This window comes from Belonocnema kinseyi, chromosome 6, assembly GCF_010883055.1.
Source record: "Belonocnema kinseyi isolate 2016_QV_RU_SX_M_011 chromosome 6, B_treatae_v1, whole genome shotgun sequence".
Classification (NCBI taxonomy): domain Eukaryota; kingdom Metazoa; phylum Arthropoda; class Insecta; order Hymenoptera; family Cynipidae; genus Belonocnema; species Belonocnema kinseyi.
In genome coordinates, this window is record NC_046662.1 from 141,924,127 (window position 1) to 141,932,220 (window position 8,094).

Sequence of the window (8,094 nt, forward strand, 5' to 3'; positions counted from 1 at the left end):
TATGTATTTTTTTTCCTTCCTGATGAAAAGCTAATATATGGGAAAATTTCTAAGATGTCTTCTTCGTATAGTAAAGTAATACGCTAACCAAGCACCGGCAAATGTCTACGCTCGCGCCGCCTGGTGGCACTTTAGAGCATTTCCTGCGATCCACTTCACCTACTTACACCCACAATACATGTTGAACCTGCATGATTTTTCTCGTAATATTTCGAGAATCATTACTTTTTTCAATCTAAGAAGAATTTCCGAGCTTTTATTATGAATTTAGTTATCAAAAGCCACTTCCAAGTAGTATAACTTTATTGTTTTCGAAAGAAAAGTATCTCCAAAGGTGAAAAACTTGTAAAATGTTTTCACGTCAGCGAGGTCAAGGAAGAACGCCACGATAGGCTTATTTTAATCGAAAGAACAGTTTTACGGGAAACTCCAGAGTCTAATAGTACAAGAAAAACTGGAAATATATACTATCCAGTGATAGAGGTGATAGCAGCCATCGGCTTTGTTTTGTTCCGTAAACTCTGCCAGGGGCGGTTTGGGAGTCAAGGGACCCCCAGGGTCTCTGTGAAAAAAGCAGGGTGGCCGTTTTAATCAATGAAATAAATTCCCGGTCATTTCCCGGCTCGCCAGCATTTCTCACGGTCAATGGAATTAAAAAAAAAGGAACAGAAAAGCTACAAAATTTTCCACTTGAGTTAATAAAAATTGAGCTTAACATGAAAGCACTCAAAGTGGAACTGTTAAATTTTGAACTTTTGAAATTTAAATTTAAAAGTTTTTAATTAGAAATTTGCTTATTCAAATGTTCAATAATTTACACGTATAAAATTGAAGGTACTAACATTTTTCAACAAAACCCCAATTAATTCCACGTTATCATTTTCAGTGATGTAAATTAAAAAATCAATCAATGAACTTTACAATTTTCAAGGTGATATAATTTTAAGGAATTTTAAGCTAGAAACATCAAATATTGAAAAATTGAAAAAAATGTAATTGAAAACTTCTTAAACTTTAACTTCTTAACTTTTTAAATAGTTTAAACATCGTTAGAAAGCTTTAAGATTTGATTTCAAAATCTTGAGAAATCTATCAGTTTTAAATTGGTTTTCAATTGAAAATTATTTTGGAAATCTTTTAAGAACTTCTAAATATCTGTCAAAATGAATTGAATTTTTTCTACAATTTGCAGAAAATCCTGCAAATTTTATTATATTATTATATTTATTATATTCGAATTCAGCTACCTTTATACGTAACAGGTGTTCAAATCTGTAAATTTTTTGTTTACTCGTCCAAAGGTTCAATTTTTATTCAAATATTGCGAGACGAAGAGTTCTTGGCAGATCTCGTACCTAAAATTGAAAATTTCTACTTCAACAGCTTTCTCCCTCTTTTATGCAAAAATAAATCAAACAAAAGCCAAATTCTATGTGCAACATTTGATTTCACGTTTATTTTATGCACATTTGTAAAAGGTAACATTGTGTCCAAGTAATAATTTATTGTAAAATACATTGATGTATCTATATTACTTCTATTCGAAACATACTGCGAATTTTTAATTTTTGTTTTCTCCCTATCCCTCATTTCGATTTTTTATTATTGGCTCCTTTGTATTAGCTGAGGCGCAAACGACATGAACGACTTTATCTATTCTTGATAACATTTCAATATTGATATGTTCAAGAATTGAAAAAATTTTTATCCGCTGGATTGCTCTTTCGACATGAATTCGAACGCTTGCAATATAATATCCTTCCAAAACTTCTTCTTTCGTAAATTGAAGGTCAAAAGCAAACGGAGGCATAATTAAAGTGCAGTGGCGTTTAAACAGCTCTGTTTTAATTTGAGGAATCCCCTTATCGGCCATTACTTCATCCTCTGGTTCAATGAAATTAATAAATCCTGAATCGTTGACAATAAAACCATCTGTAGATCTGCCTCCATATCCTTTTGATATAAATGTTATCATTCTTAAAGGACTTCTACAAATTAAATATTCCAAAAGTATAGTTGAAGGTGTAACCAACAACGAGGAATTTTCATCGATCGTCCATCAAATAGAGTAATAAACACTGAAATTAAAATTTCAATTTTAAATCTTCGGTCATACGATCATTTATTAATAAAATTAGTTTATAACAACGTTTCAGCCACATTCTTATTCCATGATTTCACTAGACGTTATTTCCATGTTCGACAATATACCTTTAGATTTGGCCTTGGATGTTGTTGAAGAAAAATTAAATCTCAATAAAAATCTTACAAAAATTTCAAAAAATGAAATTCTAGTGGCAATAAGAACTGTTTTTAATAACACTATTTTTGCATTCAATAACAAATACTATAAACAAGTTTTTGGTTGTCCTATGGGATCTCCCTTATCCCCGATCATTTCCAATTTAGTATTAGAAGATGTCGAAAGTAGAGCCCTTAAAAATTAAAAATTCAAACCTTTAATATATAAAAGATATGTCGACGACATTTTTGCTATAATTTCTGCTGACAAAATTAATGAATTTGTTCAAACTTTTAACAATGTAGAAGACTCTTTAAATTTTACACATGAAATTGAAAATAATAATACCATACAATTTTTAGACATTTCGATTTAAAAAACACCTGAAGGTAGCATTTTTACAGATTGGTTTAGAAAACCGACATGGTCTTTATCAACAAAAAAAAATTTTATTATGACCCAAATTGTAAGTACATTGTTAAAACAAATTTTCGATTACTTTTTAAAAAAAAAATTGACTTTTAAATATTTATTTATTAATTACCATTATATTATTAATTTTAGAATACACAAAATGTTTTAAACCTGAAGAAGCCACAAAAATGTGGCCGAAACGTTTTTATAAACTAATTTTATTAATAAATGATCGTATGACCGAAGATTTAAAATTGAAATTTTAATTTCAAATTAAAAATTTTACAGTCAAACTTGATTTGTAACTTGAGTACATTAATGCTCGCTGCTCTACAGTTGGTGGAGTGTCGATGCGAATTTTGGTGCAATCAACTATAACACGGCATTTTGGATATTTTTTAAAAGAAGGTAGCATTGTACTTTTAATTGCTTCTCGACTAGGCTAAAATACCCAGGTTTTAATATTTTCAAAAATTACTTCCAAAACATTATAAAAAATTGCCGAGGCAATTGTTCTTGAGACATGAAAAAAAATACTGATTGCAACAAAACTTAAAACAAGTTTCATTTTCATTAAAAAAAGTAGCAACCGGTTTTCGGAATTAAGAGTTCTATGAGACTTTGGTTGACCTTGTGCACCAGGAATGATAAATTTTAAAAAAAACATGAAAAATAGACTAACTTATCCCGCACAATTGTTTCATAATCGCATAACTACTCACATCAAAGTAGCCCATAAACCCAGGTCTGTAACATTCACTTAGCCCAACCCCAGTAGTAACCATCTGCACCTTATTTGGGACGATTGTAACACTAGTTTGTGTTTCTGTATGGCATGAATTCCATTCCGTTTGCGTAGAAGCATCACACATTCCGTTATTTAGGCTGCAATTTATATTGTCGCCCTCATCTGCACAGTAAAAAAGTACACAATCAGGGTCATTTTGAAAAGACAAGAATTTGTATGATACTGTTTATATATTTTTCTATGCACATAAATGTAGAAATTTTAATCTCAATTTTTTGCTATCTCTTTAGATTTTTATTTACAGTTTGTTTTTCGAAACATTCTATATTCTTGAGGGATTTTATATTTATTTAAATTTCCATAATATATGTATATGAATATAATTAACAATAACTAGAGTTCTGAGCTGGTTATATTACTCCAATAACGGTAACGAGAATCAGAATATTACCGAGAATATAAACGAGAAATAAATTCTCTGAGAATTTATGAGAATCTCAGAATTTATTTTAATTAATAGAAAATTGTACTTTTTCGTTAACTTTTCAGTTGAAAATTCAACTCTTTTTTTGAAAGTTTGTCTTTTTTATTTTAAAGTTTACCTGCTTTAACAGAAATTAAATCTTTTTTTTGATAAAAATGTAACTATTTGCTAGAGAATTCAACAATTTTGATAAAAAGTCATCCTTTTTGGTTAAAAATTCGTCTTTTTGAATTGAAAATTCAAGTTTTTTTGGTAGAAAATGATATCGACGTGAAGTCGGCACAGCAACTATGAAAAAACCTAGTGTTATCATATGGAATCGTTTGGTGGTGTTTGGTAGCCCACTTTTGACGTTTGGTGGTCAAAATTGAAAAAGTTATCGAATTTTCAAATTTGGGGTGTTAACTTCACGCTAGCACCTCACTTTTTAATATTTTCAACATTTTCTTGTGGGAATGGTTTGGTGGTCGATTGGTGGTGTTTGGTAGTTCAATTTTCTCGTTTGGTGGTCAAAATTGAAAAATATATGGAACTTTGAAAAAAATGACCAGCACCCCAAAATTTTACTGTTTTGAATTTTGTTTCCACCAATCGCTCCAAAATCGTTTGGTGGTAATTGGTAGTCCACTTTTATCGTTCAACAATTAAAAATAACGAAATTATTGTAAAATTTTATAAATTTCTAAAAGAATAACAAGTGCCAGCGCGCATATGTTTCCGCGCATGCGGTCCCGCGGCGTACTCGTGTACTTGAGATTGGCGCGAAAGTTTTAAAACTAAAGAATGCCAGAAATTCGACAGAAGATTTAAAAAAAAAAACAGAAGTAGCGATTAAACGACCAGAGCTGACTATCGAAAGAATATACCCAAATTTGAAAAAGCCACAGTCAGTGGACCAATTGAACTCTATTTCAAGATCGAATTTTTCATTACTGAAATATTCTAGTATTTTATTAATTTATTAAGAACACTACCCTGCACATTACTGAAAACCAACTTCGCACTTGTGAAAACTATCTGTATTGTCTATATAAAATACTAAATCTGAAAATATTGAGTAGAAATAAGATAATTTTATGTTAAAGGATCCTTTTTTTCTAAATTCTTGATAATTTTTATATTTTAATTATTTATTTGCAATCAACTAATGTTACCTTTGCCGCAATTAATTTTCCATGTTGAAAAAACAAACCCACTCGATACTACTTTGCTTTATTTATTCTGTGTCGCATGACGTAAGAAAATTTAGTTTCTTTCAGAATCTCTAAAGTGATCATCGTATATTTTCATATAATGATTCTCTCCAGTAACGCCCTTCTCGTATGAGATAGATGGCAGCTAATAAATAATGTATCGTCTAATTATGGAAGATAACGCATGTTAACTAAATGGTGGTACACATAATAAAAAATTTTATTGTGTACAAAAATTACTCAAATATTACTTTATTTCTTTTTCTTAAAATATAAAATTCCTGTTCTTAATTTTAAAAAACTGTTTTTATATAGTATGCCATAAAAATAATATCACATATGTTATATTAATTCTATGTCACATATGCTTTTTGTGAACTTAGGAATTAGTCAACATAGTATTTTATGTTTAACTGTTTATAATAAGTTATCTTGGAAAGTAAAAGTTAAAGTAAAAGCGACAATGGAAATTTGACCTTTTAGTCGACCTTGCCTTAAAGGTTTTGGATCTATGTTTCAACCTCAAAATTCGATTTCCTTATTTTACTCTATAAATATTATAATTAGATATTTTTTCACTCTGTAGCGATACTCATTTTTCAAATATGATTATGAATTTATGAAGTAAAACGAAGAGATTAAATGTTGACGTTAGAACATCGATCAAACACCCTTAAAATCTAAAACTCCGTAAAGCGTTGATAAAGTATCAAAATTAATTCCTTATTATATAAACTTCTTACGTTTTTTTGTACGTAATTACTTACATTTAAAGAATACTGCATCTTAAAAAGTAAATTAACCGCGTTTAAATTTAGGCTTAAGCTAATCTTCGGTTTAAACGGAGTTCGGACTTAACTTCTACTATATATTTAGAACAAAAAAAGTAGATTTTTTAATTTCAAAAAATAAAGAGAAACTAAGAAAAAATGTAATTAAATCTCAATGATCTTGGATAAAAGTTTTCAGTCGCCAAGTGTTAACAAAAAACAGGAATAAGTTCCGCATAAGCTAAATTGCCATCCTCATTCCAAGCATTTTCATTAGAATTTACAGGCAAAAGTTGGTTTTGATTTTCTACGAAAAAAAAATCTGCGTTTGAATATTCGAATCCTGCCTCTGGACCTTATTTCGAATTCAGAAAGGAGAAATTATTGTTAATCTCCTCCCCCCTGTTCTGAGAAGTAGAGTTCAATCCGTCCACTGACTGTGGCTTTTTCAAATTTGGGTCTATTCTCTCGACAGTTAGCTCTGGTCGTTTAATCGCGTCTTCTGTGTTTTTTCTACTTCTGTCGTATTTCTGGCATTCTTTAGTTTTAAAACTTTCGTGTCAATGACAAGTACACGAATACGCCGGGCGACCACATGCGCGGAAACATCTGCGCGCTGACAATTGTTATTTTTTTAGAAAATTATAAAAATTACAATGATTTCGTTATTTTTAATTGTTGAACAATAAAAGTGGGCTACCAAATACCACCAAACGATTTTGAATCGATTGTTGCAAGCAAAATTCAAAATATTAAAATTTTCGGGTGATGGTCATTTTTTTCAAAGTTACATATGTTTTTCAATTTTGACCACCAAACGTCAAAAGTGCACTACCAAACAGCACCAATCGACCACCAAACGATTCCCGCAAGAAATTTTCAAAAAAATTAAAAAGTGAGGTGCTAGCGTGAAGTTAGCACCCCAAATTTGAAAACTCGATAACTTTTTCAATTTTGACCACCAAATGTCAAAAGTGGGCTACCAAACACCAACAAACAACCACCAAACGATTCCATATGATAAACCTAGTTTTTTTCATAGTTGCTGTGCCAACTTCACGTCGATTAAAATGATTGCTTGTTTAAATATTCATAGCTTGACCGTAAAAACTCGACTAAAATGTTTTTCAACCGAAAATTCAACTATTTTTTAAAAAATTTTTCTTTTTGATCCAAAACTTCATCTGTTATAAAAGAAATTTCATTTTTTGTATGAAAATGCAACTTTTTGATTAAAAATCATTCTTCTTTGCTTGATAATCAACTAATTTCTTTCAAACATTTGGTTGAATCCCTTTTTTAACAAATCACTTTTTTTGTTAAAGATTTATTTTTTATGTTCAAAAGTTATCTCGTTGGTTAAAAGTTTAATTATCTTATTGAAAATTAATCCTTTTTAACTGAGAATTCAACTATTTGGGTCAAAGTTAAACTACGAGTACATAGCGAAATTTTTTTTATTGATGGCTTATGTCTGGTTTAAAATTTAATTGTTTAGTGGAAAATACTTCTTTTGTTTTGATTTAGAATTCATTTTTTAACAGAAAATGTAACTTTTCATTTTTTTAAGATTGATATTTTTTAGTTAAAAAATTCGCGTTTTTTTTGTTGTAAAAATAATTTTTTAGTTCGAAATTTCCTTTTTCGCGTAAAAATGCATCAGTTCTATGGAAAATTAATTTTTTTTTGAGCAGTCATATTTTTTGTTTGAAAATTAAATTTGTGTAAAGAGAATTTGTCTGCTGATTTGAAGGTTCAATAATTTAGATAAACTTTCATTTATTTTTTGAGTGAAAAATCTCTATTTGTTGGAAATTCGTCTTTTTGGTTTTGAAATTCTTTTCTTCTGTTGTATAAATTTCATTTTTTTTAATTAAAATATACACTATGACACTTTTTCATTAGTAATTTGTGTTTTATTGTTGAATATTCAACTATCTTGAGAAACATCGAGCGACACAAAACGTTTCTCCGACACGTTTGCCTTCTTTTTTTTCATGGTGTTTACACTCATTTCAAACAGATTTAATAACAAAATAACCACAAAAACATACACGTCAATACGCATTTGGCAGATGCGATTGAAAAGTGGATCGGAAAAAGTGTTTATTCTCGGCGCGCGTTGGCGCCACTAGAGATGCTTTGTAACGATCGCATAAATTTGCATTCCATCCGCTAGGAACAGCACCGTCGCTTCCATAGAATGCGCGGTTTCGATTCGAAATTATAAAATATTCGTGCGA